Source organism: Rattus norvegicus, chromosome 3, assembly GCF_036323735.1.
Source record: "Rattus norvegicus strain BN/NHsdMcwi chromosome 3, GRCr8, whole genome shotgun sequence".
Classification (NCBI taxonomy): domain Eukaryota; kingdom Metazoa; phylum Chordata; class Mammalia; order Rodentia; family Muridae; genus Rattus; species Rattus norvegicus.
Window position 1 is genome coordinate 88,744,243 of NC_086021.1, and position 26,085 is coordinate 88,770,327.

Here is a 26,085-nt window from a genome sequence, read left to right on the forward strand (position 1 = left end):
GAAGCATTCACATTTTGATCATCCATCTTGAGTTTCATTTGTTCTAGGCATCTAGGGTAATTCAAGCATTTGGGCTAATAGCCACTTATCAATGAGTGCATACCATGTATGTCTTTCTGTGATTGGGTTAGCTCACTCAGGATGATATTTTCCAGTTCCAACCATTTGCCTACGAATTTCATAAACTCGTTGTTTTTGATAGCTGAGTAATATTCCATTGTGTAGATGTACCACAATTTCTGTATCCATTCCTCTGTTGAAGGGCATCTGGGTTCTTTCCAGTTTCTGGCTATTATAAATAAGGCTGCAATGAACATAGTGGAGCATGTGTCTCTTTTATATGTTGAGGCATCTTTTGGGTATATGCCCAAGAGAGGTATAACTGGATCCTCAGGCAGTTCAATGTCCAATTTTCTGAGGAACCTCCAGACTGATTTCCAGAATGGTTTTACCAGTCTGCAATCCCACCAACAATGGAGGAGTGTTCCTCTTTCTCCACATCCTCGCCAGCATCTGCTGTCACCTGAGTTTTTGAACTTAGCCATTCTCACTGGTGTGAGGTGAAATCTCAGGGTTGTTTTGATTTGCATTTCCCTTATGACTAAAGATGTTGAACATTTCTTTAGGTGTTTCTCAGCCATTCGGCATTCCTCAGCTGTGAATTCTTTGTTTAGCTCTGAACCCCATTTTAATAGGGTTATTTGTTTCCCTGCGGTCTAACTTCTTGAGTTCTTTGTATATTTTGGATATAAGGCCTCTATCTGTTGTAGGATTGGTAAAGATCTTTTCCCAATCTGTTGGTTGCCATTTTGTCCTAACCACAGTGTCCTTTGCCTTACAGAAGCTTTGCAGTTTTATGAGATCCCATTTGTCGATTCTTGATCTTAGAGCGTAAGCCATTGTTGTTTTGTTCAGGAAATTATTTCCAGTGCCATGTGTTCCAGATGCTTCCCTAGTTTTTCTTCTATTAGTTTGAGTGTGTCTGGTTTGATGTGGAGGTCCTTGATCCACTTGGACTTAAGCTTTGTACAGGGTGATAAGCATGGATCGATCTGCATTCTTCTCCATGCTGACCTCCAGTTGAACCAGCACCATTTGCTGAAAATGTTATCTTTTTTTCCATTGGATGGTTTTGGCTCCTTTGTCAAAAATCAAGTGACCATAGGTGTGTGGGTTCATTTCTGGGTCTTCAATTCTATTCCATTGGTCTATCTGTCTGTCTCTGTACCAATACCATGCAGTTTTTATCACTATTGCTCTGTAATACTGCTTGAGTTCAGGGATAGTGATTCCCCCTGAAGTCCTTTTATTGTTGAGGATAGCTTTAGCTATCCTGGGTTTTTTCTTATTCCAGATGAATTTGCAAATTGTTCTGTCTAACTCTTTGAAGAATTGGATTGGTATTTTGATGGGGATTGCATTGAATCTGTAGATTACTTTTGGTAAAATGGCCATTTTTACTATATTGATCCTGCCAATCCATGAGCATGGGAGATCTTTCCATCTTCTGAGGTCTTCTTCAATTTCTTTCCTCAGTGTCTTGAAGTTCTTATTGTGCAGATCTTTTACTTGCTTCGTTAAAGTCACACCGAGGTACTTTATATTATTTGGGTCTATTATAAAGGGTGTCGTTTCCCTAATTTCTTTCTCGGCTTGTTTCTCTTTTGTATAGAGGAAGGCAACTGATTTATTTGAGTTAATTTTATACCCAGCCACTTTGCTGAAGTTGTTTATCAGCTTTAGTAGTTCTCTGGTGGAACTTTTGGGATCACTTAAATATACTATCATATCATCTGCAAATAGTGATATTTTGGCCTCTTCTTTTCCGATCTGTATCCCTTTGATCTCCTTTTGTTGTCTGATTGCTCTGGCTAGAACTTCAAGAACTATATTGAATAAGTAGGGAGAGAGTGGGCAGCCTTGTCTAGTCCCTGATTTTAGTGGGATTGCTTCAAGTTTCTCTCCATTTAGTTTAATGTTAGCAACTGGTTTGCTGTATATGGCATTTACTATGTAGTTTAGGTATGGGCCTTGAATTCCTATTCTTTCCAGGACTTTTATCATGAAGGGGTGTTGAATTTTGTCAAATGCTTTCTCAGCATCTAATGAAATGATCATGTGGTTCTGTTCTTTCAGTTTGTTTATATAGTGGATCACGTTGATGGTTTTCCGTATATTAAACCATCCCTGCATGCCTGGGATGAAGCCTACTTGATCATGGTGGATGATTGTTTTGATGTGCTCTTGAATTCGGTTTGCCAGAATTTTATTGAGTATTTTTGCGTCGATATTCATAAGGGAAATTAGTCTGAAGTTCTCTTTCTTTGTTGTGTCTTTGTGTGGTTTAGGTATAAGAGTAATTGTGGCTTCGTAGAAGGTATTCGGTAGTGATCCATCTGTTTCAATTTTGTGGAATAGTTTGGATAATATTGGTATGAGGTCTTCTATGAAGATTTGATAGAATTCTGCACTAAACCCGTCTGGACCTGGGCTCTTTTTGGTTGGGAGACCTTTAATGACTGCTTCTATTTCCTTAGGAGTTATGGGGTTGTTTAACTGGTTTATCTGTTCCTGATTCAACTTCGATACCTGGTATCTGTCTAGGAAATTGTCCATTTCCTGAAGATTTTCAAGTTTTGTTGAATATAGGTTTTTATAGTAAGATCTGATGATTTTTTGAATTTCCTCTGAATCTGTAGTTATGTCTCCCTTTTCATTTCTGATTTTGTTAATTTGGACGCACTTTCTGTGTCCTCTCGTTAGTCTGGCTAAGGCTTTATCTATCTTGTTGATTTTCTCAAAGAACCAACTTTTGGTTCTGTTGATTCTTTCTATGGTACTTTTTGTTTCTACTTGGCTGATTTCAGCTCTGAGTTTGATTATTTCCTGCCTTCTACTCCTCCTGTGTGTATTTGCTTCTTTTTGTTCTAGAGCTTTTAGGTGTGCTGTCAAGCTGCTGACATATGCTCTTTCCTGTTTCTTTCTGCAGGCACTCAGCGCTATTAGTTTTCCTCTTAGCACAGCTTTCATTGTGTCCCATACGTTTGGGTATGTTGTACCTTCATTTTCATTAAATTCTAAAAAGTTTTTAATTTCTTTCTTTATTTCTTCCTTGACCAGGTTTTTATTGAGTAGAGCATTGTTCAATTTCCACGTATAGGTGGGCATTCTTCCCTTATTGTTATTGAAGACCAGTTTTAGGCCGTGGTGGTCTGATAGCACGCATGCGATTATTTCTATCTTTCTGTACCTGTTGAGGCCCGTTTTTTGACAAATTATATGGTCAATTTTGGAGAAAGTACCATGAGGAGCTGAGAAGAAGGTATATCCTTTTGCTTTAGGATAGAATGTTCTATAAATATCCGTTAAGTCCATTTGGCTCATGACTTCTCTTAGTCTGTCTACATCTCTGTTTAATTTCTGTTTCCATGATCTGTCCATTGATGGGAGTGGGGTGTTGAAATCTCCCACTATTATTGTGTGCGGTGCAATGTGTGTTTTGAGCTTTAGTAAGGTTTCTTTTACGTATGTAGGTGCCCTTGTATTTGGGGCATAGATATTTAGGATTGAGAGTTCATCTTGGTGGATTTTTCCTTTGATGAATATGAACTGTCCTTCCTTATCTTTTTTGATGACATTTAGTTGAAAATTGATTTTATTTGATATTAGAATGGCTACTCCAGCTTGCTTCTTCTGACCATTTGCTTGGAAAGTTGTTTTCCAGCCTTTCACTCTGAGGTAGTGTCTGTCTTTGTCTCTGAGGTGTGTTTCCTGTAGGCAGCAGAATGCAGGGTCCTCGTTGCGTATCCAGTTTGTTAATCTATTTCTTTTTACTGGGGAGTTGAGGCCATTAATGTTGAGAGATATTAAGGAATAGTGATTATTGCTTCCCGTTATATTCATATTTGGATGTGAGGTTATATTTGTGTGCTTTCATTCTCTTTATTTTGTTGCCAAGATGATTAGTTTCTTGCTTCTTCTAGGGTATAGCTTCCCTCCTTATGTTGGGCTTTACCATATATTATCCTTTGTAGTGCTGGATTTGTAGGAAGATATTGTGTAAATTTGGTTTTGTCATGGAATATCTTGGTTTCTCCATCTATGTTAATTGAGAGTTTTGCAGGATACAGTAACCTGGGCTGGCATTTGTGTTCTCTTAGGGTCTGTATGACATCAGTCCAGGATCTTCTGGCCTTCATAGTTTCTGGCGAGAAGTCTGGTGTGATTCTGATAGGTCTGCCTTTATATGTTACTTGACCTTTTTCCCTTACTGATTTTAATATTCTTTCTTTATTTTGTGCGTTTGCTGTTTTGACAATTATGTGACGGGAGGTGTTTCTTTTCTGGTCCAATCTATTTGGAGTTCTGTAGGCTTCTTGTATGCCTATGGGTATCTCTTTTTTTAGGTTAGGGAAGTTTTCTTCTATGATTTTGTTGAAGATATTTACTGGTCCTTTGAGCTGGGAGTCTTCACTCTCTTCTATACCTATTATCCTTAGGTTTGATCTTCTCATTGAGATTTCCTGTATGTTTTGGACCAGTAGCTTTTTCTGCTTTACATTATCTTTGACAGTTGAGTCAATGATTTCTATGGAATCTTCTGCTCCTGAGATTCTCTCTTCCATCTCTTGTATTCTGTTGGTGAAGCTTGTATCTACAGCTCCTTGTCTCTTCTTTTGGTTTTCTATATCCAGGGTTGTTTCCATGTGTTCTTTCTTGATTGCTTCTATTTCCATATTTAATTCCTTCAACTGTTTGATTGTGTTTTCCTGGAAATCTTTCAGGGATTTTTGTGTCTCCTCTCTATGGGCTTCTACTTGTTTATTTATGATTTCCTGGAATTCTTTCAGGGATTTTTGCGATTCCTCTCTGTAGGCTTCTACTTGTTCTCTAAGGGAGTTCTTCACGTCTTTCTTGAAGTCCTCCAGCATCATGATCAAATATGATTTTGAAACTAGATCTTGCTTTTCTGGTGTGTTTGGATATTCCATGTTTGTTTTGGTGGGAAAACTGGGCTCCAATGATGCCATGTAGTCTTGGTTTCTGTTGCTTGGGTTCCTGCGCTTGCCTCTTGCCATCAGATTATCTCTAGTGTTACTTTGTTCTGCTATTTCTGACAGTGGCTAGACTGTCCTATAAGCCTGTGTGTCAGGAGTGCTGTAGACCTGTTTTCCTCTCTTTCAGTCAGTTATGGGGACAGAGTGTTCTGCTTTCGGGCTTGTAATTTTTCCTCTCTACAGGTCTTCAGCTGTTCCTGTGGGCCTGTGTCTTGAGTTCACCAGGCAGGTCACTTGCAGCAGAAACGTTGGTCTTACCTGTGGTCCTGAGGCTCAAGTTCGCTCGAGGGGTGCTGTCCTCAGGCTCTCTGTGGTGGCAGCAACCAGGAAGATCTGCGCTGCCCCTTCCGGGAGCTTCAGTGCATCAGGGTTCCAGATGGCCTTTGGTGTTTTCCTCTGGCGTCCGAGATGTATGTGCAGAGAGCAGTCTCTTCTGGTTTCCCAGGCTTGTCTGCCTCTCTGAAGGTTTAGCTCTCCCTCCCACGGGATTTGGGTGCAGAGAACTGTTTATCCTGTCTGTTTCCTTCAGGTTCCGGCGGTGTCTCAGGCAGGGGTCCTGCTGCTCCTGGGCCCTCCCCCACGGGAGCCCAGAGGCCTTATACAGTTTCCTCTTGGGCCAGGGATGTGGGCAGGGGTGGGCAGTGTTGGTGGTCTCTTCTGCTCTGCAGCCTCAGGAGTACCCACCTGACCCAGCGGTTGGGTCTCTCTCTCGGGGTCTGGGAGCAGAGAGCTGCTGCAGGCCGAGATCCGCGGGTGTGGGACTTCCAGTAAACACAGGACGTGCCCGGTCCTAGAGGAATTCTGTCTCTGTGTGTCCAGAGCTCACCAGGCAGCTTTCTTGCAGCAGAAAAGTTGGTCTTACCTGTGGTCCCGAGGCTCAAGTTTGCTCGTGGGGTGCTGCCCACGGGCTCTCTGCAGCGGAAGCAACCAGGAAGATTTCATTGTTTTCTTATGTGGTCACAAGCCCCCTCAGCTCCTTCAGTCCTTTCTCTAATTACTCAGCAGGGGACCCGTTCTCAGTTCAGTGGTTTGCTGTTAGCATTCACCTCTATTTGACATGTTCTGACTGTGGCTATCATGAGAGATCTATATCCTATTCCTGTCAGCATGCAGTTCTTAGCTTCTTCTATCTTATCTAGTTTTGGTGGAGATATATATATATATCACATGTGCATCAGGCTCTGAATGGCTATTCATTTAGTCTCTGCTCTAAATTTTGCCTTCCTATCCCCTCCTATGGATATTTTTGTTCCCCTTTAAAGAAGGAGTGAAGCATCTGCATTTTGGTCATCCTTTGGTTTCATGTGCTCTGTGCATTGCATCTCAGGTAATTCGAGAATTTGGGCTAATATCCACTTATCAATGAGTGCATATGATGTGTGCTATTCTGTGACTGGGTTACCTCACACAGGATGATATTTTCTAGTTCCATCCATTTGCCCAGGAATTTGATAGCTGAGTAGTACTCTATTGTGTAGATGTACCACATTTTTTTAATCCATTTTCTGTATCCATTCCTCTGTTGAAGGGCATCTGGGTTCTTTCCATCTTCTGGCTATTATAAATAAGGCTGCTATGAACATAGTGGAGCATGTGCCTTTGTTGTATCTTGGAGCATCTTTTTGGTATATGCCCAAGAGAGGTATAGCTAAGTCCTCAGGTAGTTCAATGTCCAATTATCTTAGGAACCTCCAGACTGATTTCCAGAGTGGTTGTACCAGTTTGCAATCCCACCAACAATGGAGGAGGGTTCCTCTTTCTCCACATCCTCACCAGCATCTGCTGTCATCTGAGTTTTGATCTTAGCCATTCTGACTGGTATAAGGTAGAATCTCAGGGTTGTTTTGATTTGCATTACCCTGATGGAAAAGGATGTTGAAATTTTCTTTAGGTGTTTCTCAGCCATTCGGCATTCCTCAACTGTGAATTCTTTCTTTAGCTCTATACACCATTTTTAATAGGGTTCTTTGGCTCTCTGGAGTCTAACTTTGTGAGTTCTTTGTATATTTTGGATGTAAGATTGATAAAGATCTTTTCCCAATCTGTTGGTTGCCATCTTGTCCTAATGTCAGTGTCCTTTGTTACAGAAGCTTTTTAGTTTTATGAGGTCCCATTTGTCGATTACTGATTTTGGAGCATAAGTCATTGGTGTTCTGTTCAGGAAATTTTCTGCAGTGCCCATGTGTTCAAGACTCTTCCCCACTTTTTCTTCTCTTAGTTTGAGTGTATCTGGTTTGATGTGGAGGTCCTTGATCCACTTGGACTTAAGCTTTGTACAGGGTGATAAGCATGGATCGATCTGCATTCTTCTACATGCTGACCTCCAGTTGAACCAGCACCATTTGCTGAAAATGCTATCTTTTTTCCATTGGATGGTTTTGGCTCCTTTGTCAAAAATCAGGTGCCCATAGGTGTGTGGGTTCATTTCTGGGTCTTCAATTCTATTCCATTAGTCTATCTGTCTGTCTCTGTACCAATACCATGCAGTTTTTATCACTATTGCTCTGTAATACTGCTTGAGTTCAGGGATAGTGATTCCCTCAGAAGTCCTTTTATTGTTGAGAATAGGTTTAGCTATCCTGAGATTTTTTTTATTCCAAATAAATTTGCAAATTGCTCTTTCTAATGCTATGAAGAATTGTATTGGTATTTTGATGGGGATTGCATTAAATCTGTAGATTGCTTTTGGTAAAATGACCATTTTTACTATATTAATCCTGCCAATCCATGAGCATGAGAGATCTTTCCATCTTCTGAGATCTTCTTCAATTTCTTTTTCAGAGACTTGAAGTTCTATCATACAGATCTTTCACTTGCTTGGTTAAAGTCACACCAAGGTATTTTATATTGTTTGGGATTAGTAAGAAGGGTGTCGTTTCCCTAATTTCTTTCTCAGCCTGTTTATCTTTTGGGTAGAGAAAGGCTACTGATTTGTTTGAGTTAGTTTTATATCCAGACACTTTGCTGAAGTTGTTTATCAGGTTTAGGAGTTCTATCATATCATATGCAAATAGTGAAATTTTGACTATTTCTTCATTTCCAATTTGTATCTCTTTGACCTCCATTTGTTGCCTGATTGCTTTGGCTAAGCCTTTGAGAACTATATTGAATCAGTAGGGATAGAGTGGGCAGCATTCTCTAGTCTCTGATTTTAGTGGGATTGCTTCAAGTTTCTCTCCATTTAGTTGAATGTTATCTACTGTTTTGCCCTATATGGCTTTTACTATGTTTAGGTATGACCCTTGATTTCCTGTTCTTTCCAGAACTTTTATCATGAAGAAGTGTTGAATTTTGTCAAATGCTCTCTTAGCATCTACTGAAATTATGATGTGGTTTTTATATTTGAGTTTGTTTATTTAATGGATTACATTGATGATTTTCGTTTTGATGTGTTCTGGATTCGGTTTGCAAGAATTTTATTAAGTAATTTTGTGTCCATATTCCTAAGGAAAATTGGTCTGAAGTTCTCTTTCTTTGTTGGGTCTTTGTGTGGATTCAGTATAAGAGTATTTGTGGATTCATAGAAGGAATTTAGTAGTGCTCTGTCTGTTTCTATTTTGTGGAATAGTTTGGACAGTATTGTTATGAGGTCTTCTATGAAGGTTTGATAGAATTCTGCACTAAATCAATCTGGACCTGGGCTCTTTTTGGTTGGGAGACTTTTAATGACTGCTTCCATTTCTTTAGGAGTTATGGGGTTGTTTAAATGGTTTATTTGTTCCTGATTAAACTTTGGTACCCAGTATTTGTCTAGGAAATTGTCCATTTCCTCCAGATTTTCAAGTTTTGTTGAGTATAGGCTTTTATAGTAGGATCTGATGATTTTTTTTAATTTCCTCTGATTCTGTTGTTATGTCTCACTTTTCATTTCTGATTTTGTTAATTTGGACACACTCTCTGTGCCCACTGGTTAGTCTGGTTAAGGGTTTATCCATCTTGTTGATTTTCTCAAAGAATCAGCTTTTGGTTCTGTTGATTCTTTGTATAGTCCTTTTTGTTTTTACTTGTTGGATTTCAGCCCTGAGTTTGATTATTTCCTGCCTTCTACTCCTCCTGGGTGTATTTCCTTCTTTTTGTTCTAGAGCATTTAGGTGTTCTGTCAAGTTGCTGATGTATGCTCACTCCTATTTCTTTCTGCAGGCACTCAACGCTATGAGTTTTACTCTTAGCACAGCTTTCACTGTGTCCCATAAGTTGGCATACGTTGTACCCTCATTTTCTTTAAATTCTAAGAAATCCTTAATTTCTTTCTTTATTTCTTCCTTAACTAAGTTAACATTGAGAGCATTGTTTAAATTTCATATATATGTGGGAATTCTTTCCTTATTATTGTTATTGAAGACCAGCTATTGTTATTGAAGTCCGTGGTTATCTGATAGGATGCATGGGATTGTTTCTATCTTCTTGTATCTGTTGAGGCCTGTTTTGTGACCAATTAAATGGTCAATTTTGGAAAAGGTACCATGAGGTGCTGAGAAGTAGGTATATCCTTTGTTTTAGGATGGAATGTTCTATAAACATCCATTAAGTTCATTTGGTTCATAACTTCTGCTAATCTCTCTATGTCTTTGTTTAATTTCTGTTTCTATGATCTGTCCATTGATGAGAATGGGGTGTTGAAATCTCCTACTATTATTGTGTGAGATACAATGTGTTCTTTGAGCTTTAGTAAGGTTTCTTTTATATATGTAGGTGCCCTTGTATTTGGAGAATAGATATTTAGGATTGAGAGTTCATCTTGGTGGATTTTTCCTTTGATGAATATGAAATATACTTCCTTATCTTTTCTGATAACTTTTAGTTGAAAATGGAGTTTATTCGATATTAGAATGGCTACTCCAGCTTGCTCTTTCAGACCATTTGATTGGAAAGTGGTTTTCAAGCCTTTTACTCTGAGGTAATGTCTGTCTTTTTCCCTTGTGGTATGTTTCCTACATGCAGCAAAATTCTGGGTCCTTTTATGTATTCAGTCTGTTAATCTGTGTCTTTTTATTGGGGAATTGAGTCCATTGATGTTGAGAGAGATTAAGGAATAGTGATTGTTGCTTCCTCTCATTTTTGTATATGGAGGTGGGATATGTTTGTGTGCTTCTCTTCTTTTGCTTTTGTTGCAAGGAGATTACTTTCTTGCTTTTTTTAGGTTGTAGCTTCCTTCCTGTGTTGGGCTTTGCCATTTATTATCCTTTGTAGGGCTGGATTTGTAGGAAGATATTGTGTAAATTTGGTTTTGTCATGGAATATCTTGGTTTCTCCATCTATGTTAATTGACACTTTTGCTGGATACAGTAACCTGGGCTGGCATTTGTGTTCTCTTAGGGTCTGTATGACATCTGTCCAGGATCTTCTGGCTTTCATAGTCTCTGGTGAGAATTCTGATAGGTCTGCCTTTATATGTTACTTGACCTTTTTCCCTTACTGCTTTTAAAATTCTTTCTTTGTTTTGTGCATTTGGTGTTTTGACTATTATGTGACAGGAGGAATTTCTTTTCTGGTCCAATCTATTCAGAGTTCTGTAGGCTTCTTATATGTTTATGGGCATCTCTTTCTTTAGGTTAGGGAAGTTTTCTTCTGTGATTTTCTTGAAGATATTTACTGGTCCTTTAACTTGCAAGTCTTTACTCTCTTCTATACCTATTATCCTTAGGTTCGATTGTCTCATCGTGTACTGGATTTCCTGTATGTTTTGGACTAGGAGCTTTTTCCATTTTACATTATCTTTGACAGTTGTGTTGATGTTTTCTATGATATCTTCTGCTCCTGCAATTTTCTCTTCTATCTCTTGTAGTCTGTTGGTGATTCTAGCATATATTCCTTCTGATCTCTTACCTAGATTTTCTATCTCCAGGGTTGTTTCCCTTTGTGCCTTCTTTATTGTTTCTATTTCCATTTTTAACTTCTGGATGGTTTTGTTCATTTCCTTCTCCTGTTTGGTTGTTTTTCCACTAATTCTTTAAGGGATTTTTTTGTTCCCGCTTTAAGGGCTTCTAGTTGTTTACTTGTGTTGTCCTGTATTTCCTTAAGGGAGTTATTACAACCTTCTTAAAGTCCTCCACCATCATGATAAAATCCTATTTTAAACCTAGTTCTTGCTTTCTTGGTGTTTTTGGATATCCAGTGTTTGCTTTGGTGGGAGAACTGGGCTCTGATGTAGTCTTGGTTTTTGTTGCTTGGACTCCTGCTCTTGCCTCTTGCCATCAGGTTGTCTCTTGTGTTAGCTTGTCTTGCTGTTTCTCATGGTTGCTTGACCTTCCAGTGGGCCTGTGTCTCAGCATTTCAGTAGACCTGTTTTCCTGTTTTCTTTCTACCAATTATGGGAACAGAGTGTTCTACTCTCAGGGATGTAATCACTCCTGGCGGCTGGCTTTCATCTCTCTGTGGGGGCAGCAACCAGAAGGGTCCTGCCCCTACTGCTCCTAGGTTCTTGTGTGCAGTGGGCACGATGACACTAGGCGTTTTCCTCTTGAGTTGGAAATGTGGGCAGAGAGTAGTTGCCTCTGGTTTCATAGGAGTGTCTACTCTTCTGAGGGTCTAGCTCTACTCCCTCCACCCATGAGATTTGGATGCAGGGAACTGTTTGATTGGTTCAGTTCAGATCTTAGCACAGATCTGGACCACAGGGGTCCTACAGGTTGACTGCTCCTATATTCCTGTAGCCAGAGGCACTGTGCAGTTTCCTCTTGGGCCAGGGATATGGGCAAAGGTGGGCAGAAGTGGTGTTCTCTCCTGCCCTGCAGGCTAAGGGCTGCTGAGTGTTTGGCTCTCCCTCCCACGGGATTTGGAAGCAAGGAGCTCTGGGCCAGGATCAGAGACATTCAGCCCACAGCCAGAAACCAGCAAGATTTTCTCTTTAACTTTGGTTTTTCCATGGTTTAAAATGATACACCGAAGACGTGGGGTTTTGTTTTCTGTTTTGCAATGATCCTCCTGGGCTTTCACTATGCCGCTTGCCTCTGTGGTTTACACTGCATGACAGTCACTTAGGGAAATTCTTTGTCATTATTATTTAAAATATTTCTTTTACTATTCTTTATCTGTCTTGTAATTATTTATCATTCATAGCTGTCCCATAGGCTGTGGATATTCTATTCTTTTTGTTCATTTTTTTTTCCAATTTCCTTTTCAGTTTCAGAGATTCTATTGTGATAGCCTCAAGCTTTGGAAATCCCCCAGCCATATCCATTCTGCATACAAGCCATTTAAATACATTCTTCATTTTTAATTTGTTACAGCAATTTTAGCCCCTAGCATTGCCTCCGGTCCTTTATAATCTCCATTTCTCTCCTAATAGTGCCCATTTATTCTTTCATTCCGTCTGAATTATCCATTAGAGGCCTTGGCGTGTTCACCACAATTGTCTTAAATTCCCCAACCACATAACCATTTTAAGCATCAAGCCACATCTAAATATGTTTCCCACATTTTTTCTGTTACTTGAAACTGTGTGCTTTGAACTTTCTAATATTTTTAAGTTTTTCTCAATAGTCAGACACAACACACCAGGTTTTTTAAACTGCTGTAATTAGACTTTCATTAATGTGTTGATAAGGCACTGGGGAAAAGAAGAAATCTTTAGTCTCATAATTAGGTCCCAGTCTTTCAGCAGACTTGTGTTTCTAGACAATGAACTTCACACTCACTTCTTCATACTCTGTCAATAAGTTGGCATGGAAGCCAGAGCAGTCTCCAGTTAGATATGTCTAATCTACTCCATGGGAAGCTAGGAGATAGTTGAGGTTAAGTACCTGCCTTCCACCAAGTCACTTGTGTTTTAATAAAACTGCAGAAAGTTTTGTCTGGTTAAGTAGCTTCTCCTGAAGACATTATATTTCTTAATAAAGAACAGAATATCTGACACACTGTGGAACACTCCCCACTACCACCTCTGCCTGTTGCAGCAAGCTTTATCTGATACTTACAAAGACATAGTAGAATTCCAATGGTGAAGAAAACACCTATGTAAGAACCTCCACAATTGAGTCCAACTTTCTTTCTCAAGCAGTAAGACTCCACCAGTTCTCTAGTTATATTTCAGGTTTGCTACCCCATCTCTGATTTCCACAATGAATTACAAAGTACCTACTATTAGCAACATAATTTGCTCTTTTGCAAAATATTGTCTGTTTCTTCTGGTTTTGTCTACATAGTGTTGTATTTTTGCATCAAATTATGTAATTACTGTATCTACTGGAAAAATGTTTCCATAGTTCAGATCACATGATATTTCAGGAACATATCTTGCATACTCTAAGAGATCCCTGATGTCAACCCAGACTACCATACCCAACAAAGCTTTTGAACATCATAGACAAAGAAAGGTATTCTATTACTTTTAACTGCACCAGAAAATTGGCTTTAACAATATCTATAAATAAATCCAGCCCCATAAAAGATACAAGAAGGAAAAACTCCAACCAAAGAAGGCTAATGACATCCAAGAAAATACAGGAAATATATAACCCCACAGCAACAAAGCCAAAAGAAGGGAAGCTCACACATACATACTATCACCACCAACATCAAAACAAGAGGTATTAACAATCATTAGTTATTAATATCTTTCAACACCAATGGGCTCAATTCACCTCAAAATAGACAGAGGCCAGCAAACTGCATACTTAGAATCCATCATTCTAAGGAATACAGGAAACACACCTAAGAATCAAAGATAGACAATAATTACCTCAGAGTAAAGGGCTATAAAAAGGTTTTCCAAGCAAATGCATCCAAGAAAAAAGCTGTAGTAGTCATTCTAATATCTAATAGAGATGGAGGATGATACTTCATACTCATCAAAAGAAAAACCAGCCAAGATGACATCTCAATTATGAACAACTATTCCGTCAATGCAATGGCAACCCCATTCACAAAAGAAATATTACTAAAGCTTAAATCACACATTGGACCCCACACACTGATACTGGGAGACTTCAACAACCCACTCTCACCAATGGATCATCAAGACAGAAAATAAACAGGTAAAGAGTAGAGCTAACAGACATTATGAATCAAATGTGCCTAGCATACCTACAGAAAGTCAAAACTGAAAGAACATACTTCCTTCTCATTATCTCACAGATCCTACTCCTAAACTTTTTAGGTACCAATTTAAGTAGTTTTAATATTCCATGTTACTTGTTTTGGGTCTCTGTGGAACAATGTTATACCCTCTACCTGGACCGACTTAATCCACCTCTTCAATGGTAAGGCCACCAGCACTCTGGCACAACTGATGATTTCATCACGCCTGGGCATCATCCAAAAGATGCTCCAACATATAACAAGGACACATGCTCAATTACATTCATAGCAGCCTTATTTATAATAGCCAGAAAGTGGAAAGAACCCAGATGTCCTTGAACAGAGGAATGGATACAGAAAATGTGGTACATTCACGCAATGGAGTTCAGCTATTAAAAACAATGACTTCATGAAATTCTTAGGCAAATAGATGGAACCAGAAAATATCATCCTGAGTGAGGTAACCCAATCACAAAATAACACACATGGTTATGCACTCACTGATAAGTGAATATTATTTCAAAAGATTGGAGTACCTAAGGAAAAAAAATCACAGATTGTATGAAGCTTGAGAAGGAAGATCAAAATGTGAATGTTTCATTCCTTCTTAGGAGTAACAAAATACTCATGGGAGGAAATACAGGGACAAAGAGTAGAGCAGAGACAAAAGAAAAGGTCATCCAGATACTGTCCCCCACCTGGAGATCCATCTCATATGCAGCCACCAAACCCAGTCACTATTGCTGATGCCAAGAAGTTCTTGCTGACAGGAGCCAGATATGGAAGTCTCCTGAGAGGCTCTGCCAGAGCCCTACTGATACAGATGAGGATTCTTGCAGCTAACCATCGGACTGAACAAGGGGACCCCAATGGAGGAGTTAGAGAAAAGACTGAAAGAGCTAAAGAGGTTTGCAACCCCATAGGAAGAACAATATCAACCAACCAGACTCCACCAGAGCTCCCAGGGACTAAACCACCTACCAACGAGGACACATGGAGGAACCCATTACTCCAGCCACATATGTATCAAATGATGATATTGTCCAGCATCAATAGGAGGAAAAGCCCTTGGTTCTGTGAAGCTTCATTTCCCAATATAGGGGAATGCTAGGGCATTGAGGCAGGAGTGGGTGGGTGGGAGTGGGAGGGTCCTCACAGAAGCAGGGGACAGAGAAGGGGTATGGGAGAGGGGTTAAGGGGATAACATTTAAAATGTAAATACGTAAATCCAAGAAAAATAATGTTATAAAAAATATGGTCTAGAAATTTTATAATTAGGCTGTGGACCTGCAAAAACAATCTTCTGTTTTTTCTCATCATTGATCTTGCCTTGAAGTTTCTCATCTTTAACAGTTGTTTTCATGTTGAACACATAAGGCTCCAATGAATTCTTGGAGGAAACCTTATCTCTCTGCATCTCATCCTCATTTTTGTACTTCTCAGCTACTTGGACCATGCGCTCAATATCCTTTTTACTCAAATGGCTTTTGTCATTGGTAATGGTGATCTTGGTCTCCTTTCTTGTGCTCTTATCTACAGTGGAACATTGAGGATGCCATTGGCATCAATGTCAAAAGTAACCTAAATCTGAGGAACTCCACAGGATGCTGGAGGTACGCCTGTCAGCTCAAACTTTCCAAGCAGGTTGTTGTCCTTGGTCATGGCCCTTTCACCTTCTTATACCTGAATGCATACACCTGGCTGGTTGTCAGAGTAGGTGGTGAAAGTCTGGGTCTGCTTGGTGGGAATGGTGGTATTGTGCTTGATGAGGACAGTCATGACTCCACCAGCAGTTGCAACACCAAGGGAAAGAGGAGTGACATCCAAGAGCAGCAAATCCTGAACATTCTCAGACTTGTCTCCAGATAGATTGGCTGCCTGGACAGCTGCACCATAGGCAACAGTTTCATCGGGGTTATTCTTAGTCAGTTCTTTTCCATTGAAGAAATCTTACAGAAGTTTCTGAATCTTGGGAATTCTGGTACAACTACCACCAAAGCAATATCATGGATCTGTGACTTTTCTAGTTTGGCATCTCAACGGGCCTTCTCTACCTGTAGAGAGATGTTCCAATGTGCCATGGAACAGGTCAGCATTCAGTTCCTCAAATCGGGCATGGGTAATAATGGTATAGAAGTCAATTCCCTCATAGAGAGAATCAATCTCCATACTGGCCTGGGTGCAGGAGGAGAGGGTGTGCGTGGCCTGCTCACAGGCAGTGCAAAGATGCTGGACATCTCTCTTGTTCTCACTGATGCCCTTGTGCTTTCACTTATACTCAGCAATGAAATGATTGACCATTTGGTTGTCAAAGTCTTCTCCACACAAGTAGGTGTCTCCAGCTGTTGATTTGACTTCAAAAAATCCTTCCTCAATAGTGAGGATTGACACATCAAAAGTGCCACTTTCCAAGTCAAAAATCAGCACATTCCTTTCTGCTCTGACCTTATCTAAGTGATAAGCAATTGTAGCAGCAGTTGGCTCATTGATAATTCGAAGTACATTGAGGCCAACAATAGTTCCAGCATCTTTTGTTGCCTGCTGCTGAGAGTCATTGAAGTAAGCTGACACTGTGACCACGACATTGGTAACAGTCTTTCCAAGGTAAGCTTCTGCGATTTCCTTCATCTTTGTCAGAACCATTGAAGACACCTCCTCAGGATAGAAACTTTTTGTCTCTCCTTTGTATTTGACTTGGACCTTGGGCCTGCCTGCACCATTCACCACCATGAAGGGCCAGTGCTTCCTGTCAGACTGAACAACAGCATCCTCAAACCTACATCCGATCAAACGTTTGGCATCAAAAACTGTGTTGGCGGGGTTCATTGCAACCTGATTCTTGGCCACATCCACAATTAATCGTTCTGTGTCAGTGAAAGCAGCATAGCTTGGAGGTTGCCCTGGTCATTGGCAATTATTTCTACCTTTCCATGCTGGAAGAGACCCACACAGGAGTAGGTGGTGCCAAGATCAAGGCCAACTGCAGGTCCCTTAGACATAGTTGTTTGTGTGTATACCTGGCTGTGCTGATGATGTGACCACACAAATGCATGAGAGCTGTCTCCTTCTTCAATTAGCCTTACTCCTAACTTAAAAATAAACTTGGTCATGAACCAAGCCTTGAAAGATAAAACAAAATAAAAATAACCCCTTGGGTCTTTTCAGACCAACATAGATTAAAGCTGGAATTCAACAACAACAGAAATAAGAGAAAGCCTACAAACTTATGGAAAATGAACAACTCTCTACTCAATGAATATTGGGTCAGGGAAGAAATAAACCAATTAAAGACTTTCTCAAATTTAATGAAAATAGAGGCACAACATAGCTAAACTTATGAGATACAATGAATGCTGAGCTCAGAGTACTTAAGTGCCCCCTCATAAGGAAATTGGAGTTATCTCATAATAGCAACTTAAAAGGACACATGAAATCTCTAGAAGAAAAAGAAGCAGACACCAGAGGAGTAGAAAGCAGGAAATAAACTGAGGGGCTAAAATCAATCAATTAAAGAAAAAAGAATACAAAGAATCAACAGAACAAGATCTGAGTCTTTGAGAAACTCAACAAGATAGACAAACTCTTAACCAAACTAACTAAAAGACAGAGAGACGGGTCCAAATTAGCAAAATCAGAAATGAAAAGGGAAACATAACAGGAGAATCTGAGGAAATTCAAAAAATCATCAGATCCTATACAAAAGCCTATATTCAACAAAACTGGAAAATCTAAACAAAATAGATAATTTTCTTAATAGATACCACTTATCTAAGTTAAATCAAATCAAGTAAACAACTTAAATAGTATTATAATACCTAAAACATTGCAGCAGGCATGCATTAAAAGCCTCAAAAAACAAACAAACTAAACAAAAACACCAGGACCAGATGGTTTTAGCACAGATTTCTTCAAGACTTTCAAAGAAGACCTAATACCAAGACTCTTCAAACTATTCCACAAAATAGAAACAAAACACTGGCAAAAGGATTCTATGAGGCCACAGACACCCTGATACCCAAACTACACAAGGACTCAACAAGAGAGAGAATTCAAACTGATTCTCTTATGAGCATTGTGTACTAAAATACTAAATAAAATATGCTCAAACTGAATTCAAAAACCATTCCACCATGAACAAGCAGGCTTCATATCAGAGATGCATGAATGGTTCAATATATGAAAATCCATCAGTGCAATCCACCATATAAACAAATCGAAAGAAAAAAAACACATGATCATCTAATTAGATGTTAAAATAGAATTTGACAAAATCCAAACCCCCTTAATGGTAACAATTATGGAGAGATCGTGGATACAAGGCATATGCCTAAACCTAATAAAGGCAACATTCAGAAAACTGATAGCCAACATCAAATTAAATGGAGAGAAAATAAAAGCAATTCCACTAAAACTGGAGAGAGACAATGCTGCCCACTCTCTCTCTCCATCTCTTGAATATAGTATTTGAAGTTCTAGCTAGAGCACTAAGGCAATTAAAGGAGATCAAGGAGATACAAACTAGAAAGAAAGAAGACAAAGTATCACTATTTATAAATGATATGATAGTATACTTAACTGACCCCAAAAATTCTACCAAAGACTTTCTAAAGCTGATAAACAACTTTACTAAAATGGCTCGATATAAACATAACTAAAAATGAATCAGTAGCCCTCCATTCATATGAACAATAAATGGGCTGAGAAAAAAATTAGGGAAACAATCCCCCTCACAATAGCCATAAATAATATAAAGTATCTTGGTGGTGTAATTTTAACCAAGCAAGAGAAACATGTGCATGAAAAGAATTTCAAGTCTCTGAAGAAAGAAATTGAGAAAGATATCAGAAGATGAAAAGACCCCCTATGCTCATGAATAGGTAGGATTAATATAGTGAAAATGGCCATCTTATTAAAAGCAATCTACAGATTCAATGCAATTCCCATCAAACATAATTCTGCAGACCTTGAAAGACCAGTTCTCAACTTCACATGAAAAATAAAAAATAAAAACTCCAAGATAGCAAAACAATCTAGTACAGTAAAAGGACTTCTAGAAGTAATGACCACCCCTGATTTCAGTCAATAGTCATAAAATCCACATGGTTTTAGCATAAACAGACATGTTGATCAATGGAATAGAATCGAAGACCCAGAAATAAACCCACACACCTATGGACAGTTGATTTTTGATAAAGAAGCCAAAACCATACACTGGGGGAAAAATACTTCAATACGTGGTGCTTGCCTAACTAGATGTCTGCAAGTAGAAGGATGCAGACAGATCCATATTTATCACCCTGCACAAAACTCAAGTTCACATGGATCAAATACCTCATCATAAAGCTAGATACACTAAATCTGATAGACGAGAAAGTATGGAACAGCCTTGAATTCACTAGTACAGGAGACAACTTCCTGAACAGAACACCAACAGCTCAGGCACTAAGAACATCAATTAATAAATGGGACATTATGAAACTACAGAACTTTCATAAAGTAAAGTGGGTCAATACTTTGACTTCCATGAGGTCAATAGCACAAAATCATAGCCTATAGTATGGGAAAATATCTTTACCAACCCTATATCTATCTGGCAGAGGGCTGACATCCAAAATATATTTTTTAAAACTCAAGAAATTAAACACCAACAACCAAAATAATCCAATTTTTAAAATGTAGTGCAGAGATAAACAGGGAATTCTGAACAGAAGAATCACAATTGGCTGAGAAGCACTTAAAGAAATATTCGATCTCCTTAGCCATTGTGGAAATGCAAATCAAAACAACTCCAATTCCATCTTCCACCAGCAGAATAGCTAAGATAAAAACTCAAATGACAGGACATGCTGGGGAAAATGTACAGCAAGAGGAACACTATTCCATTTCTGGTGGGAATGTGAACTTGTACAACCAATTTGGAAATCAATCTGGAGGTTTCTCAAAAAAATTAGAAATAATTGTACCCCAGGTTCCAGCTATACCATACCTGGGCATATACCCCAAAGATGCTGCACCATCCCACAAGGAAAGGCACTCCACTATGTTGATTGCAGTTTTATTTGTAATAGCCAGAAACTGGAAACAACCCAAAGATCCCTCAACTGAAAAACCAATAAAAAAAAATGTAGTATGTTTACACGATGGGATAATACTCAGTTATTAAAAACAAAGACATCATGAAAAATTCAGGCAAAAGGATAAAACTAGAAAAAAATCAACTTGAGTGAGTAATCCAGACATAGAAGGACACCCATGGTATATAATCACTCATAAATGAATATTAGCCATAAAGTATAGGATAACCAGAATAAAATCCACAGACCCAAAGAAGCCAAGTAACAAGGAGGACCAAGGAAGGATGCTTAGGTTTCACTTACAAGGTGGAGGAAGGGAACTGGGTGGGCTATCAGAGGGGAGAGTGGAGAGGGGAAAGGAGGGGAAGGGGGAGGGGGAGGAGAGGGAAAGAGGAAGAGAGATGCAGGCACATCTCCAGGATAATCCAGTGACCTCTATAGCTCCTGGAAGAAACTGGAGTTGACAACGCTAGCTGAGACTCCTAGCAGCAAGTGATATGGAGACTGAATTGGCCCCTCCTATAGCCAGGCAGGAATTCCAGTGTAGGGAGGAGAACATCAACCCACCCACAAAACCTTCAATCCTAACAAGATAATGCACTGGTAAAAATGGAGCTAACCAACGACTGTCTCAACTAAAGATCCAACCGATCGGAGAAAGCCACCTCTGACACTATTAATGATACTCTGATATGCTTGCAGACAGCTTCACATATCTGTCACTTGCAATGCTTCATCCAGCAGCTAATGGAAACGGACATGGAGACGCACAGCCAAAGATTAGGCGGAGCTCAGGGAGTCTTGTGGAAGTCTAGGCAGCTGGGGTTGAGGGAACTGGAGGGTCAAGGATACCATAAGACGACCTACAGAGCCAACTAACCTGGCCCTATGGGGGCTCCCATAGACTGAACCTCCCACAAAAAGACCAAGCATAGATTGGATATGACTCCTACACATATGTAGCAGATGTGCCATGTGGATCCCCTAACAATTGAATTGAGTGCTATTCCTGACTCAGACACTGTTGGCTGCCTTTGGATCCCTTTCCCCTGGCTGGACTGCTTTGCCGGGCTTCAGTGAGAGAGGATTGCCTAGTCCTTCTGTGACTTGATGTCCCAGGACAGGGTGGTACACAAGGAGGTCTTCCTCTTCTCTCAGGAGAAGGGGAGAAGGGGAATGAGGGAAGGAAGGTAGCAGGGTGGGACTGAGAGGAAAGGAGATGATCAGGATGTAAAGCTAATTAATTAATAATTAATTTAATTAAAATATAGAAAGAACACATGGGCATTTGTGCATTTATACTCCTGAACTCTTGGACAAGGCTGGATAAGCAGGGTTGTAAGAACGGTGAGTTGCAAAGCATGAATTTAATTCCCTTTAAAACTTGAGAATAAACTTGGGTCACATAGAACAATGTAGAAAAAGAAACAAGGAAGAAAAAGAAGAAGCATAATGAAAGAGAAGGAGCCTAAAAGTGTTCTTGAGACCTCAGTAAACTGTGAGGTGAGATGGTCTTCAAAAAATATTATTTATAAGGTGGGTGAAAAATGTTTGCCACAAAATAAGGATGTTATACTCCAAAATTCCTCCTACAGACACATAGGCTCCCTCCTAGAATTAGACAGTTTAAGGTTTGAGGGAGGACTGTATATTTCTTGTTTGTTGTTCACTTTATGAATTTCATATCTAAATCAATACAATCACTAGAGCAATCTTGTGATAGTTTTAATTATCAATTTCACACACATCTTACTGGCTTATGCACATTGCTCTAGGAAATTTCCTTGATTATGTTCACTGAAGTGAGAAGACTTGCCATTTTAGGCAGCACCATTCCCTAGGTTTTGTATCCTGGAATGTCTAAGAACAGAGAGAACTGAGCACAAGTCAGCATGCATGCAACCTCTCTCTGCTCTTAGCTGTGGGTGTGACTAGCTACTTAAAGTCCCTGCTTTGACTCTCCTGTAATGATGGACTGGAATACAGAGTTGTACAGCAAAACAGTCTTCCCTTAAAGTTGTTTTTATTGAGATATTTTACCACAACATAAAAAAGGTCATGACAACCCTGGTAGTGGAGGATATATGATGTTTAGGCTGAAACAAATCGCTCAAGCCACAGGCTACAAGAGAGTATCTACTAAGAATTTACACACTGAAGGATTCACGTACTGTGCCCAGGGGACCAGACCTCCAAGGCTCAAGCCTATCCATCTCTGAAGTGACAAGACCCAAACCAATAATCAGCCTATACCAACTTTTCAAAAATATGTCGATGCTAATAGAGGTATGTGTAAATTTATAGCATATCAAAAATAAAACCTCATTTGATATTTAACTAAAAGTAACAAGAAGTACAACTTTGAGATTTATCTGTGTTATTTTCTCATTATGACAAAATACTTGACTAAACCCAATGTACAGGAGAAAGGTTGGTTTTGACTTGCGTTTTCTGCCTGTGGTTCTGAGCCCTGTCTAATCAGGTCAGGTATGCTTTAAGGTGCAGCATAATAGTGATGGGAGCATATAGAAGAGTAACAGTGATCACTTTGTGACAACTGAGAGGTGGGGGAGCAAGAGGGACAAGGAGAGAGATGAGATGAGGAAAGAGCTCAGAACAAAATGGAAGCCCAGTGATCTACTTTCCATAACTAAGACATGCCTCTCAAAGCTGCTACTGATAACTAATAGATTCATGACATTATGAATCTGTCAGTGGATTCATCCATCATGGAGGCCAGAGTCTACATAGTCTGACCACTTCTCAGAACTCCTCACCTGTGAATATGACACTGGAATAAAATTTTCAATACATAAGCGTTTGGGGGACAGACATCATATCAAAAGTCATAAAAGTGGATGAAATTCCATATAGTTGCTGATGACTAAAAAGTACACAAAGCCGAAGTATCAAAAAAAGTTCTGTCAGGGAATGAGGAGATAGCTCAGTGAGTAAACATGTTTTACTGTGCATGCATAAGGACCTAAGTTTAGATTCCCTGAACCAATGTAAAAGATCAAGCCACCAACAACACATGTCCAACCCCGGCACTGAGAGGATGTGGAAATAGGATAGGTGAGACTCCTGCCACCAGCCTTTCTGGGCAACAATGACTATGTCTAAGTTTGGTGGGAGGCCTTGTCTCAAGGAAATAAGGCAGACAGAAATAGAAAACACCCAAAAATCATCCTCTGGCTTCTGCACATGTATAGATGGACATGTAAACTGATGCATACACGTGTATACACATATGCATTCTACATACACATGCGCGCGCACACACACACACACACACACACACACACACGGAGACAAAATTAAAAAATACTGTTAGGAAATATGCCAATTATCGAGCAATTTAACATTATAATTCTATAAACCAATTTCTTTTTATAATAGTGTCAAAATGTGCCAATGCTAAAATGGAACATCATTCATAAAAGTGTTATCAAAAACACATTAAATATTAACAGAATTTCCCCCCAGATAACAGGACTAGGAAAAATATCATTTTGCCTCCCTTCTGTTCATCCCCATGAAAGTTTCCATATAATATTTTTATTTTTACTAGGAAACGAGTCATTTTAATTGTTCGTGAACATCTTAGTCGCATGGGTGTAGCTAGAGATAAAATGCAATCCTTACAATAGTTCCAGGGGCATTCCAATCTCTAAAGTTAAAATACTGCTAGTGTTCCAAATTCAGGAACTACTGTATCACTTCTCTCTTATTAGTTTTCCTTTTTCTAACAACTAGAAAAAAGACTGGGAAAATAATCTGTCGACAATACAGTTTAAATTTCTCCTAGGGCACCGTTTCTTTAGGCTTCCCCTGAAAACGCTATTGCTCATTCCTCCTCTCGATTGGAGTTGGATATTTCTCACCCTAGGTGACTTGCAGTTACAAATGCTCAGGCCTGCCAGGTTGCTGCATATTTCTCTTCACATCAGCATCAGAGACAGCCTGCGCAGTCACCATGCATTTGTAATTGTGTTGTTAAGAGTAGAAATAAGTGAAACCAGGGGAAATCTGCCACCACTCTGCCGGACAGAACCTGGCCTTGAAACCTTTAAGGGTGTCCAATAAAGATCAAATTATTTCACTGAAGAGAAATGGACAAAACAGTGCCAGGCTGTCAAGAGAGGAAAATAGAGGTGTCATTTCTAGGTAATTTAGGAGACTGAATATATCTCTCTCAGGCAACTTGTGTGTGGAACAGCATTTGCAGGCGGGATGATTACAGAGACAAAAAGAAACAGAGAAAGACTGAATGTGTGCTAAAACTTACAGGACTCATTTTTAAAGAAGCCATTCTGCTTCTAAACTGTAACATCTATTTTTTTTTCTTTCTCCAATGAACAATGCTCACATAAGCTTTTAGAATGTCACACAATTTTTTCAAATGTACCATCAACCCCTGCTTTAGGAATAGAGAAACTCATCTTCATGCTAGAAGATGCAGCTTGAATTCTATTTTTTCTGTGAAATATTTCCAGACTTCTCTAGACATAGTTTTATGTTCATATTTTTTTACTGAATTTATTTCTTTGTTTAAAAAACTGTTGCCTATTGAAATAGACTGTATACACTGAGGATAGAGACAATCTGGTTTGATCTTGGTTTCCAAAGGCAAAGCAAAATAAATATTTTTGAAGCAAAGATCTTAGCAGTGTGGCTGCCTAGTTCTAATTCCTCCAATGATGACTAAACAGACTCAGGACCATGAACAAAAGAGGCAAGCTTCCCCTTCTTAAATATGAAAACTAAAGCAATAACTCCCTCCTCACAGAGAGGCTGTAAAGAGTGACTCGCAAAATATTTTGCTATTATTTTGACTGGCCCAATGTATAATAAATATTTAATAATGCTTCCTCTTCTCGTAATGATAAATGGTAGTTTTGTTTTGTATCATAAAGTACAATCACCTGTAAATAAAAATTCAATAGATAAGAAAATATATAAACTTAAATTTCTTTACATTAATGAGTATTTTTAGTAATGTTACCAAGTTTTTATTTACTTTAAAGTGAGTACAGTATCAACATTTCTATTCTATGACTATACTAAGCATAATTATTTACTATTTTTTCAGTGCTATCAAAAATCTAAAGTCTTCCCCACACCTGCGGATCCCGGACCACAGCAGCTCTCTGCTCCCAAACCCCGTGGGAGAGAGACCCCACCGCCTGATCAGGTGGGCACTCCTGAGGCTGCAGAGCGGAGGAGACCACCAACACTGCCCACCCCTGCCCACATCCCTGGCCCAAGAGGCAACTGTATAAGGCCTCTGGGTTCCCGTAGGGGAGGGCCTGGGAGCGGCAGGACCCCTGCGCCTGAGACACTGCCGGAACCTGAAGGAAACAGACCAGATAAACAGTTCTCTGCACCCAAATCCCGTGGGAGGGAGAGCTGAACCTTCAGAGAGGCGAACACGACTGGGAAACCAGAAGAGACTGCACTCTGTGCACATCCAGGCGCCAGAGGAAAACACCAAACGCCATCTGGAACCCTGGTGCACGGAGGCTCCTGGAAAGAGCGGCGCAGATCTTCCCGGTTGCTGCCACAGCGGAGAGGACTTAGGCAGTACCCCACGAGCAAACTTGAGCCTTGGAACTGCAGGTAGGACCAACTTTTCCCCTGCAAGAACCTGCCTGGTGAACTCAGGACACACAGAGGCAAAATTCCTCTAAGGCCGGGCACTTCCTGTGTTTACCGGAAGTCCCACACCGGCGGATCCCGGACCACAGCAGCTCTCTGCTCCCAAACCCCGTGGGAGAGAGACCTCACCGCCTGATCAGGTGGGCACTCCTGAGGCTGCAGAGCGGAGGAGACCACCAACACTGCCCACCCCTGCCCACATCCCTGGCCCAAGAGGCAACTGTATAAGGCCTCTGGGTTCCCGTAGGGGAGGGCCCGGGAGCGGCAGGACCCCTGCG

The 26,085-nt window shown here is 39.8% G+C and overlaps 1 pseudogene; it reads right to left on the reverse strand.

Moving 5' to 3' along the window:
- Nucleotides 1-15,738: 15,738 nt before the first annotated feature.
- On the reverse strand, nucleotides 15,739-17,074 carry Hspa8-ps34 (heat shock protein family A (Hsp70) member 8, pseudogene 34; annotated as a pseudogene).
- Nucleotides 17,075-26,085: the final 9,011 nt, after the last annotated feature.